The sequence below is a fragment of the Ochlerotatus camptorhynchus genome, unplaced genomic scaffold (assembly GCF_037179485.1).
Source record: "Ochlerotatus camptorhynchus isolate MF236.1 unplaced genomic scaffold, CSIRO-AGI_Acam_v1.1 ptg000367l, whole genome shotgun sequence".
NCBI lineage: Eukaryota > Metazoa > Arthropoda > Insecta > Diptera > Culicidae > Ochlerotatus > Ochlerotatus camptorhynchus.
Genome location: NW_027040855.1, coordinates 5,281,878 through 5,295,117, shown reverse-complemented (window position 1 = coordinate 5,295,117; position 13,240 = coordinate 5,281,878). Strand labels below are relative to the sequence as shown.

The 13,240-nt window shown below is 40.9% G+C and overlaps 1 protein-coding gene across 1 annotated transcript in view; it reads left to right on the top strand.

Moving 5' to 3' along the window:
• LOC135709864 (uncharacterized) overlaps window positions 1-13,240 on the top strand; it is a 949,216-nt gene that overhangs the window by 276,435 nt on the left and 659,541 nt on the right. The window lies entirely within an intron of this gene.

Here is a 13,240-nt window from a genome sequence, read left to right as displayed (position 1 = left end):
CAACACGGTTTTTTTTACTGAACAGCCCGTGAAAAAGCCTCGGAGTATTCTGAAAGTATCAGTACCCGTCGATAAACAGTTGCTGGTAGACTCAGCCATAAAGCTTGTATCATACCATCATCTGCCGTTGACATGCTTCGAATGGGATGGCCTACGTCAACTGTTTGATCCCTTGGGTGAAGCAGTTTGAATCAAGATTAATCGGCCAAATGCTATAGCACACATTCACCAGGCAGTCACAAAATTGGTACCAGCAATGGCTTCAGAGATGAAAAATCGATTGCTAAGTCTGATGATCTATTCAGCCACTCGTTTGAATTATCATGTGTTGGGAATTGGCCTACAATATGCAGTGGGTAGTGTAGGATATTTAAGAGTTTACTTACATTTTATTGTCTAACCTCGTGATACACTTTACTTTTCCGTTCTCTCTTCCTTGCTCGCCACCGACTCTATCTTACGCGAACTCAAGTCAAGGCTCGGGTTGCCAGATCCACTGTAGTTTCTTTAAGGGCCAATGCTATATCAATCTCTACAGGTAGTAAAATGGTGACGAGGACATTAGGTAAGTGAATATAATTTAGGACGGGTTTGTACCACTTTAGTAAATGCTTGATTAGGTTTGATTTGATTTGTTCATGTTTTGAAAAATAGTAAATAATGCTGTTGATTTCACTATTGTATTGTTAAAAGTATTATTTATTACGTTTTCCACTTCTAAGTAACGTTATTCCCAAGTATTCGACCTGAAACCATTCCAGGATCGTAGTATTTTTAAATATAATAGTGAAATCATAAACAATATTTACAACTTTTCATAATACAAACACAGCAAATTAAATAAAAACAACTATTTACGAAAGTGGAATCATTTTTTTTTTCAAGACATGATTGAAATTGAAGATTGTCACATTGCAGAATTCCTGAAGGCATCTCACTGCGTCCTAGCAAGAAGTACGGTCGACTTGTTTCGCGCTCCGTTGTTTTGGAAGTTTTCTCGGTATTCGCTTGATATAAATTATCAGTTTTTTCTCACTAAGTGACTCCTGGCATAGTTCGGGGGAGGTAGCTCATCGATTCTTCCGGCTCGCCTCCTAGCATCGTGCTATAAGGTACCAGGCGATAACCAGGGTAGTCGATCGATAGCTCGATGACGTCATTTCGTTGGCGTCTGCAATGGGAAATTCTCATAGCAGGCGTTGACGATGGGACGTTGTCGAGTTGTTGAATAGCAACTATCGTGGTAACTCACCGATTACCTGTCGATCTGCCAAATTTGGAAAGACGTCTGCATTGAATTGTCTCATATAATAATATTCCGCCCACTATATCACAAGAAATTGCGAGTAGCTGAGTGGAATGGAGATAAGTTAAGCATTGGGTACAGGACCAAGTCTCCCCTGGGTGGTGCCAGAAGATGAGCGCAATAGAATCATCAAGTTGCCATAAGGCACGGAATGAGACTATTGCATGGCTGGGTAGTCAAAGTCTTCCATTCGTTAGTCATTTCAGGTGGATTAGAACAGGTTTAGGTTTAGGGTGGGCGTTGGCCAGATTTGGATTTTTCAGATATAATCCTAAATAGGACCTAGATTATTTAATACACTAGTAACCTCAACTTCTGTCACAATTTTTCATTGTGACTAATCAACACTCAATGGGTAAAATATCAAAATTGCGGTAAATTTGAAAAAAGGTAACTTGGCGTGTAGAGCGCACTGCCCATTGGACGATTCTGAAGCCTGACCAAGTGAGTGGGCTACGGGTTTATTTGATTGTACGTCATTTCCATGTTATATATAGATACATTCATACCATTGGCATTTTGTATTTGAGATAAGACAGAGACAGGATGCGGAGGGTCCGCTTAGGGGGAGCGTAACCCATGTTATGGCTTCCATTTATTAAATACTTCAGATAGGCTGGAGATGATAGGTTCATGGTGAGAAAATGTACCCGTTCACTGATCAAAATTATATTCAAATCGTCAGGCCCTGCCCTGGAATAAGGGGATTGACGATGATTTGTCAAGTTTCATTTTGCATTTGCATATAATTGTAAGTTTAGGTTTGCTTTTGTAATTGTTAGATAGATAGTTTGCCTCAGAGTTCATAGTTCAGAGTTGTATAAACTTGACGAATCATACCTCTAAAATAGTAGTAATTACAGTGCCGCATTATCTAACAACCACTGTCTGCAACTAATGTTGAGGGGTCGGCAGGGCTGATTACGGATCAAAACTAACATAACTCTTACACTGAAATGATCCCGAAACTAACGCTCATTCATTGCACTTTGAGTCATAAAGTAGTTTTATTTATTTTCCTACATTATCAGCATCGATACTGTACCGGAGCGGGGCTTATTGTAAGCAAAATCTTCGGAAGCATGCGATCTTGAAATGGGCTAATTGGTATACGGTAAAGCTATCACCTTCGAACTCCAGAGTTCAAACTTTTTGCAGTCATAAAAAAATGGTTACAGGAAGATTTTATGGCCAATTGTTTTGTTCTTTAGTTTCAATAGTTGGTCTAGGCAATGATCCAATTTTATCAAAATATAGTTTTGTCATAGAAAAAGGTTGTGTTAGATCATGTTCGTAAAACAAATTCATGAAAGAAGGATACATATGTGGTAATATAGTAACAGGTTTCCTAATGACTACTGACTACTGATATTAGGCAGAATATAATTTTTCAACAAACACGTGTCGGTCGAATTAGGATTTATCCCAGGCTACTATTGTAGAAAAACGTAATTGATAGATATTGGGCGGAACGCGTTGGAATGTTTAGAAAAATAGGGCGCACGCTTGATCCGGTTTAAGATACATTGTTGACTGCTTTCGGGAACGTGATTTCATTTTAATAACTTGTTTACTTGTTTAACCATTGAACGTTGCGTCGAAGTGGAACTTAATGAAGGCATCAGTGCTTTTTCGTAACTTTTAGTCGTAATAATACAAGGAAAAATGATTTATATAGTTTTCATAAAAGTTGACGATACAAATACTAATGAGGAAAGGAATTCCGCATTTCCTTTTCCCAAGTCCTTTTCCTCTCCTTCCCTTCCCTTCTTCTCTTTTCAGAAAGCGAGTAATGGCGCTATAACCATATGCCATATAGGGCTAGGACAAGAGTTAGTGCTCAGGTCCCAACCGCTAGAAGAAAATGGTAGCGAGCAAGGGCGCTATAACCTAGGCGAATACAGCATTCCCTCCGTATAGGTTACGTCCGCACACCGCTCTCCGTTGTCCTTCAACTGAGGTCGGCTGGATCGATTGAGGGATGGCAGTGGGTTGGCGGTGCCGTCCACGCTTGTACGGAGGGAGGACTGTTCGCTCGAACACAAGGGGTAAATACCTGTGTTCCATCCCAGGAGATCGGACAACCAAGGAGTGTACATTAACTTTCTTAGCTCTGTCACTCCCAACGATTTATATAGTCTATTTTCAAATCCTGCATACGGAGCGGTTGGTACGGTATGTCCCCGCTCTTTGATTACCTGTGGATTAAATGTTAACCACTGTCTATACTTATTAAGTAGACATGGTAAACATTCACTTCCACAAAAATTAACTAAACGCTACACAGTAGGCCTGGCCGCTTTATTGTTTGTTTCACATCCTTGATGTGCAGCAGGCATTAATAATGACAAGAAAAATGATAGATGTATCATTTTCCAGGATTCTTTCAAGTACTGGCTGTGTATGTGTAGACTAGACTAGACTAGACTAGACTAGACTAGACTAAGTGACTCCTGGCATAGTTCCCGGTAAATTGATCGAAAAGTGAGTTTTTTTGTAGTAGAAAGTGTCATTTTCGGAACGATTAATCCGTGCTATTGGTAATTCGCAAAACAATTTGGGCATCATCGTTGCGTGGTCACGCATACGCGCTCACGCATACCCGCTTACGTATCATCATCATCGAGTGTGAGCACCCGTTTCTACATCTACATGGTTCATCAATCATCGTGCGCCTGTGTGCGCTGAGTACCGAGCCTCGATCAAGTGCACCACAACGAAGGTCATCCACGCAGCGCGTCTCTTCCAGCCATCTGCGTAAACGCCTACACATATAACGCTCGGTGGTAGAAGTATAGAATTATCAGATAAGTTTTTGTTTTTTTTTGTTTCTTTTCCTCCTCCATTAGTTAAATTTTCATTTTGTATTTCTGTGTTTGTAGTGTTTTCTGTGTATTGTGTCTGTGCGTTCAGAGGGAGAGCGTTTTGCGCTCCCACTAGTTGAACAAAATGGATGTTTTGTCAGAAGACGACATGGATGACCATTCATCTCAGAAAAATGATGATGTCATCCATGGTTCGTCGTCTCAGTCTGACAATGAGCAGGCTGAGAAAAGCTCCAGATTGCGGGCCTACCCGAATGACTCGGCTGGCCCATGGGTTGTCTATTTTCAGCCCAAAAACAAACCCTTGAATGTTGTTCAGATATCTGATGATCTGACAAAGCGATTCTCTGCCGTGACCGAAATAACGAAGGTTAGGCACAACAAACTTCGTGTGACCGTCGCTAACCTGAAACAGGCCAATGAAATTGCTGTTTCCCAGTTTTTCACACTGGAATATAGGGTGTACATTCCAGCCTCTGATGTGGAGATCGAAGGCGTGGTCACTGAGGCGAGCCTGAACCCCGAGATACTGGAGAAGCAAGCGGTTGGCCGATTCAAGAACCCCTTGCTTCCTCCGGTAAAGATACTGGCCGTTCATAGAATGAAGTCAGTATCGCTCAGCGAGGGTAAAAAGAGTTTTACCCCCACAGACTCGTTTCGGGTGACCTTTTCTGGATCTGCCCTTCCTCAATACATCGAGCTGGGAAAACTTCGTCTTCCTGTGCGGTTGTTTGTACCTCGGGTCATGAACTGCCAGAATTGTAAGCGGTTGGGACATACGGCCTCCCACTGCGGCAACAAGGCACGCTGCTCCACATGCGGGGAGAAGCATGAAGATGGCGCCTGCGCAGCTACTGCACCAAAATGCGTGTACTGCAATGGAACTCCTCCTCATGCTCTCTCGTCGTGCCCGGCGTACAAACAACTCGGGGACAAAATGAAACGCTCCCTTAAGGAACGTTCCAGGCGGTCTTTTGCAGAAATGCTTAAGACAGCCAAGCCATCGACCAACGAAACAAATCCCTTCGCTCTTTTGTCAGATGACGAGTCTGGCTCTGACTTGGCTGAGGAGGCAGTTTCTTTCAGTTTTCCGGAAGGTTCTGCCCGGAAACGAAAACGCATCCGTTCGCGGAAAGTTGCAGATCAAGAACCCCAAATCAGCTTGCCCAAATCAAGGAGTGGTGGAAAAAAGGAGACTTCTACTCCTCCTGGATTCCGCAGAACTGATTATACCCAGGATTTTCCACCTCTTCCGGGGACATCCAAAACCCCTGATGCCCCAATTTTAAGAACAGAAACACCTTCTTCATCTGGGCTGTTCTCATTTGATGACATTGTGGACGGTATTCTCAAATACCTCAACATTTCTGATCCTCTGAAAAGCACTGTCCTCACATTGCTTCCGACTGTGAAATCCTTCTTGAAGCAATTGACTTCAAAATGGCCCCTTCTTGCAGCTATCATCTCCTTCGATGGATAATTTTCCAAACGAGGTCGGGGATTTGATCACTGTTCTACAGTGGAATTGTCGAAGTCTTATTCCGAAATTAGATTCGTTCAAGTATTTAGTCCATAACAATAATTGCGATGCATTTGCCCTCTGTGAAACATGGCTCTCTTCAGAAATTGATCTCCCTTTTTTTGATTTTAACATTATCCGATTGGATCGTGAGGATTCACGTGGAGGAGGGGTACTTTTGGGGATCAAAAAGTGCCATTCCTTCTATAGAGTGAATCTTCCCGAATTCCCCGGTATTGAAGTTGTCGCATGTCAGGCTACCATTAAAGGTAAGAGCCTTTGTATTGCTTCTGTATATATTGCTCCTAGAGTCTCTGTTAATCGCAAACAACTTTTCGACATATGGGCGGTACTTCCCGCTCCATGGTTGATCATGGGAGATTTTAACTCCCACGGTACAGGCTGGGGGGAACTGTACGATGATAACCGTTCTACTTTGATTTATGATCTCTGCGACAACTTCAACATGACAATCCTTAACAATGGAGAAGTAACACGTTTGGCTGGTCCATCCTCGAATGGTAGCAGATTAGACCTCACCTTTTGCTCCAATTCACTATCGTTGGATTGCACTTGGCATGTAATCCAGGATCCGCACGGTAGTGATCATCTGCCGATCAAAATTTCGATTGCCAGTGGGTTCAACTCGTCAGAATCCGTTAACGTCGCGTATGATCTAACCCGTAACATTGATTGGACTAAGTTCCAATCCGCGATAGACGATACTGTATCGTCAGTGGAAGAGCTTCCGCCGTTGGAAGAATATAATTTCCTCTCTAATCTCATCGTCGACAGCGCACTTCAAGCTCAAACACGACCGGTGCCGCGATCGTCTATTCGTAAGAAAACACCATCGCTCTGGTGGGATCAACAATGCACGGAGGTTTACCGTAAAAAGTCCGACGCGTTTAAACTTTTTCGGAAACGCGGAACACGCGAGCATTTCGACGCATACACATCTCTTGAATGCGAACTCAAGAGCCTCATCAAGGCCAAAAAACGGGGTTACTGGCGGCAGTTTGTAGACGGATTGTCGCGCGAAACGTCTATGAATACGCTTTGGAGTACGGCGCGAAGAATGCGTAACCGGTCTACTAACAACGAAAGCGAGGAATGCTCGGATCAATGGATTCTTAAATTCGCGCGAAAAGTGTGTCCGGATTCCGTGCCGTCGCAGTTGATTCCTCGCGAAAACGCGAATTCGGTAGACGAAATCAGTCAGCCTTTTTCAATGGTGGAACTTTCACTCGCTCTCCTTTCGTGTGGCAATTCTGCCCCGGGATCTGATAGAATCAAGTTCAACTTGCTGAAAAACCTCCCAGACGTCGCTAAGAGGCGCATGTTGAACTTGTACAATCAGTTCTTGGAGCTCAATATTGTTCCCGACGATTGGAGACGAGTAAGGGTGATAGCCATTAAAAAGCCTGATAAACCCGCGTCGGATCACAATTCGTATCGGCCCATCGCGATGCTGTCGTGTATTCGGAAATTGATGGAGAAAATGATCCTTTTTCGCCTCGATAAATGGGTTGAGACGAACCACTTTCTTTCAGATACTCAATTTGGTTTCCGTAGGGGTAAGGGAACGAACGACTGTCTCGCGTTGCTTTCCTCGGAAATTCAGTTGGCTTTTGCTAAGAAAGAGCAAATGGCTTCTGTGTTCTTGGATATCAAGGGGGCTTTTGATTCAGTATCCGTTGAAGTTCTTTCAGAGAAACTCCACATTTGTGGATTGTCTCCATTAATTAATAATTTTTTGTACAATTTGCTGTCAGAAAAACATATGAGCTTTTCTCATGGAAACTCTACAGCTTTTCGATTTAGCTACATGGGTCCCCCCCAAGGCTCATGTTTAAGCCCCCTTTTGTACAATTTCTACGTTAGAGAAATTGACAATTGTCTTAGTGACAATTGCACGTTGAGACAACTTGCAGATGATGGCGTAGTGTCTATCACAGGGCCAAAAGAGGTTGACCTACAAGGACCCTTACAGGATACCTTGGACAATTTGTCTACTTGGGCTATTCAGCTAGGTATCGAATTCTCCACGGAGAAAACTGAGTTGGTCGTTTTTTCTAGGAAGCATAGCCCAGCACAACCAAAGCTTCAACTTTTGGGTAAACCGATCACTCATTCCATGTCTTTTAAATATCTCGGGGTCTGGTTCGATTCCAAATGCACCTGGAGATCCCACATTGAGTATCTGAGACGAAAATGCCAACAAAGGATCAATTTCCTTCGATCAATTATCGGAACGTGGTGGGGAGCCCATCCACAAGATCTTCTGACGTTGTACCGGACAACGATTTTATCGGTTTTAGAATATGGTAGTTTTTGTTTCCAGTCGGCAGCTAAAACGCACATCATCAAGCTGGAACGGATCCAGTATCGCTGTCTTCGTATCGCGTTAGGATGCATGCACTCGACTCATACTATGAGTCTCGAAGTGTTGGCGGGCATGTTGCCACTATCCGTCCGTTTTTCAGAGTTATCTCTTAGGCTCCTCACCCGTTGCGAAGTAATAAACCCACTGGTGATCGAAAATTTTGAGAAGCTTCTGGAGCTAAATCCTCAAACATGTTTTATGACTTTGTACTACCTATATTTAACACGGGATGTCAGCCCTTCAAGAAATATTCCCAATCGTGTAGTCTTCTCCGATTTCGGCAATTCAGTGAATTTTGATTTATCAATGACGCAAAAAATCCGCGGAATTCCAGAGCATCATCGTCCTATGATTGCTCCGTCATTATACGCTGCAAAGTTTGGCCATGTTGATTCTGCAAGAACGTTTTTCACTGATGGATCTCTAATAGAGGAGTCCGCTGGTTTTGGTGTATTTAATGAATTTCATAGCGCCTCTCGAAAACTTGAAGCTCCTTGTTCTGTGTATGTGGCTGAACTGGCAGCAATTCACTACACTTTGGAAACTATTGCTTCACTTCTTCCAGACCACTACTTTATTTTTACGGATAGTCTCAGTTCTGTCGAGGCTATCCGTTCCATTAGGCCGGTAAAGCACTTCTCGTATTTTCTCTTGAAAATACGAGAACTGCTTAGTTTGTTTTTTTTTTTTTTTTTTTTAACTCTTTATTTGTTCCAATTTCAAAATAAATTACATTTCATTTTTAACCTAGGTGCTCCAGTTACTACAGTAACTTACCAGCCTTAATTGTTATGATATATATCTAAGTGTTTTTACATTGTTCCTGTCTTGGCAATTCAGTATTTTAAACAGGTTTTTTAACCTGCATGTCAGTATAACAATTGATATCTTAAAACTAAAAACTAAAACCTAATCTTATCTAAGTATAAAGGGAATTAATCGTTGCAATTGAGGATTGCAACGATTTTTGCCTGAAATTATTAATTATTTTGTTGGACATTTGTGCTAAAGTCTCAACATTCGAAATTTTATGTACTTCGGTTGTACTGTACCAGGGAGGCAACTTCAAAATCATTTTCAGAACTTTGTTCTGAATCCTTTGAAGTGCTTTTTCCAGGTAGTGCAACAACTAGACCATATTGGCACAGCGTAAAGCATGGCCGGTCTAAAAACTTGTTTAAATATTAGAAGTTTATTCGTCAGGCAAAGTTTGGATTTCCTGTTAATAAGAGGATACAAACATTTTATATATTTGTTACATTTGGCTTGAATGCCCTCAATGTGATCTTTAAAAGTTAATTTATGGTCAAGTATTAATCCAAGATATTTCACTTGGTTTGACCAGGAAATTGGAACTCCGTTCATAGTGACTATGTGACTACTACTAGGTTTCAAAAAGGAAGCCCTGGGCTTATGTGGAAATATTATAAGTTGAGTTTTGGAAGCGTTGGGAGAAATCTTCCATTTTTGTAAATAAGAAGAGAAAATATCTAAACTTTTCTGAAGTCTGCTGCAAATAACACGAAGACTTCTTCCTTTAGCGGAAATGCCTGTGTCATCAGCGAACAAAGATTTGTGGCAACCCTGAGGCAAATCAGGGAGGTCCGAAGTGAAAATGTTATACAATATAGGCCCAAGAATGCTACCCTGAGGAACTCCTGCTCTAACAGGTAGTCGATTAGATTTGGAATTTTGATAATTTACCTGCAGAGTTCTGTCAGTTAAATAATTTTGAACTAATTTCATAATGTAAAGTGGAAAATTGAACTTTTTCAATTTAGCAATCAAACCTTCATGCCAAACACTGTCGAATGCTTTTTCTATGTCTAGAAGAGCAACTCCAGTTGAGTGGCCTTCAGATTTGTTTGAACGAATTATATTGTTAACTCTTAAGAGTTGATGAGTAGTTGAATGCCCATGGCGAAATCCAAACTGCTCATCTGCAAAAATTGAGTTCGTATTGATGTGAAGCATCATTCTATTCAAAATTATCTTTTCAAAAAGTTTACTTATTGAAGAAAGCAAACTTATTGGACGGTAGCTAGAAGCTTCAGCTGGATTTTTATCCGGCTTCAAAATTGGAACAACTTTTGCATTTTTCCATTTATCAGGAAAGTATGCCAAATGGAAACATCTGTTAAATAATTTTACCAGGAAAGACAAGGTACTTTCTGGGAGTTTTTTGATGAGGATATAGAAAATTCCATCATCACCTGGAGCTTTCATATTTTGAAATTTTTTAGTTATAGACCTTACTTCGTCCAAATCAGTCCCCCAGGAATCATCAAAAATATTTTCCCGAGAGAAAATATTCAGAAAATCCCGAGCAACCTGATTCTCAATAGGACTAGTAAGACCCAAACTGAAATTATGGGAACTCTCGAATTGCTTAGCAAGTTTCTGAGCTTTTTCCAAATTTGTGATCAAAATTTTACCACCTTCTTTAAGCGCTGGAATTGGCTTTTGAGGTTTTTTCAAAATTTTTGTGAGTTTCCAAAAGGGTTTGGAACTCGGGTCTAATTTAGAAACATTATTTTCAAAAGTTTTGTTCCTCAGGGCAGAGAATCGCTTTTTAATTTGTTTTTGCAAATCCCGCCAGATAACTTTCATGGCAGGATCGCGCGTTCTTTGAAATTGTCTCCTACGGACATTTTTAAGACGGATCAAGAGCTGAAGATCATCGTCTATTATAATTGAATCGAATTTAACCTCGCATTTTGGTACTGAGGCAGCTCTTGCTTCAACTATAGAAGTAGTCAGAGATTCAAGAGCATAATTAATTTCATCTTTGGTTTGCAAAGGAATGTTTGGATCGAAGTTATATTCCATAATTGTTCGATACTGCTCCCAATCAGCTCTATGGTAATTGAAAGTAGAGCTGTTGGGATTACAAATTATTTCTTGGGATATTTCAAAAGTTACTGGAAGGTGATCAGAACCGAAGTCAGCATGGGTAACCAGTTGGCTACAAAGTTGACATGAATCAGTTAAAACCAAATCAATAGTGGAGGGATTTCTTGCAGAAGAAAAGCATGTTGGCCTGTTTGGATATTGAATAGTGTAATAACCTGCAGAACAATCATCAAACAGAATATTACCATTGGAATTGCTTTGAGCATTATTCCATGAGCGATGTTTTGCATTAAAATCACCAATAATGAAGAATTTAGACCTGTGACGGGTAAGTTTCTGAAGGTCACCCTTGAGAAAATTCTTTTGCTGGCCTACGCATTGGAATGGCAAATAGGCAGCTATAAACGTAAGTTGTCCAAATTTTGTTTCAACAGAAACTCCCAAAGTTTCAAAAACTTTGGTTTCAAATGAAGAAAGTATTTTGTGTTTGATTCGTCTATGAATAATGATGGCAACGCCACCACAGGGTCCATCAAGACGATCATTTCTATAAATTAAATAATTTGAGTCCTTCTTAACCTTATGGCCAGGTTTAAGGAACGTTTCAGTTATAACGGCAATATGCACGTTATGAACTCTCAAAAAATTAAATAGCTCGTCTTCATTATCTTTAAGAGATCGAGCATTCCAATTTAAAATGTTTAATGCTTTAAAATCCATTACTGAATTTTAAAGTCATGACAATATTATTAGCAAATTTTACTCCAGTTTGAATAGCATCAAACATGGAGTTAGATTTAAGCATATCAGAAATCATGTCAATTAATGATTTCTGTAAAAATTCCATTTTAGGGGCAGTAATGCTTCCTAAGTCAAAATTGTCAAAATTTCCGTTAGAATTACTTTGGTTAGTATTTTGATTTCTACCCGTTGCAATAGCAGCATAGGTAGCTCCATTAACTCGCTGAACATTGTTAGCAGCGAGGGGAGTAGGTACAGATGAAAAATTTGAAGCAGGGGTGATATTTGTACCTACGGGTACGAATGTAGAATTTGTTCCTCGCTGACCGTTGTTAACAGCAGAGGAATTTGTACCTGGTCGGAAACGTGGAGCGTTTCTTACCTGTCGGTTAGAACGAGATTGTAGGATCGCTTTGCGAGTCTTACATTCCCAAAAATTGGATTTGTGGTTTTCACCGCAATTTGAACATTTAAATTTCTTAGGATCTTCCTTCACAGGACAGTCGTCCTTTGCGAGAGAGGAATCACCACAATTCATGCATTTAGCTGGCATGTAGCAATTTTTAGTTCCGTGACCCCATCCCTGGCACTTACGGCACTGAGTGAGGTTTTGGAAATTTCCTCCAGTCTTCCTTAAGTGTTCCCACGTCACTTGGACATTGAGCATAAGGCTATCTTTTTCTAAGGCCTTAAGGTTGTTTAGTTCACTAGAATAGAAGTGAACTAAATAAAAATCATTAGAAATCCCGTTGCGCGAATCGCCAGGACGGGATTTCATTTTCATTTTGATTACTTGGAGTGGCACAACTCCAAGTAATTTTGCCAGTTCATCTTTGATCTGATCCAGGGATTCACCACTGGGCAGTCCTTTCATGACAACCTTGAACACACGTTCAGTTTTGGTGTCGTAAGTAAAAAATTTGTGCTGCTTCTCAGTAAGATACTTGAGAAGACATTTAAATCCGTCCAAGGTTTCAGCCAATACACGGCATTCACCCCGACGTCCAATTTGTAGTGAAAACTTAACTTTCACGAAATTCAAAAGTTCCATGCGAAGAGCATGGAAATCGGTAGTGGTTATCACAATAGGGGGAATCTTTTCCTTCTTGGCATTAAGCCGGGAAAGTTTACTAGAATTTTTCTTGGATGATGGATCATTCTCATCATCCGTGAGCAAATCAAATTGATTGCTCAAATTAATTTCTTCAGAAGGGGGGTCAAGAGTTTGCCCCTTTCTTTTGCGTTTAGGCGCCATGGCGGCAGTAAATTGTTTTATCCAAATCGACTTCCAAGCAGATTACTATAAGAATCTGAAGGATCGAAGAGGAATTTTCCAAATCGATATCCAAGAAGGATTACCTCGGGTAGGGTCCAAACAAGGATCGAAGAGGAATAAGAGGAGTTGAAAAAGGTAGAAAATTTTTACAGGTTGAGCACTGAAAAGTGCTGTTTAAATTTGTTGTAGCTTTAGGTAGTAGTAACACTTCCTTAAGCAAAAAGCAAATAGATCCGCACGGCAAGAGAGCACGATGCGGACTGAGAACTGCTTAGTACTTTATCCGTGCGCTCTTTCATCATCACCTTCGCGTGGGTCCCTTCGCATTGCTCAA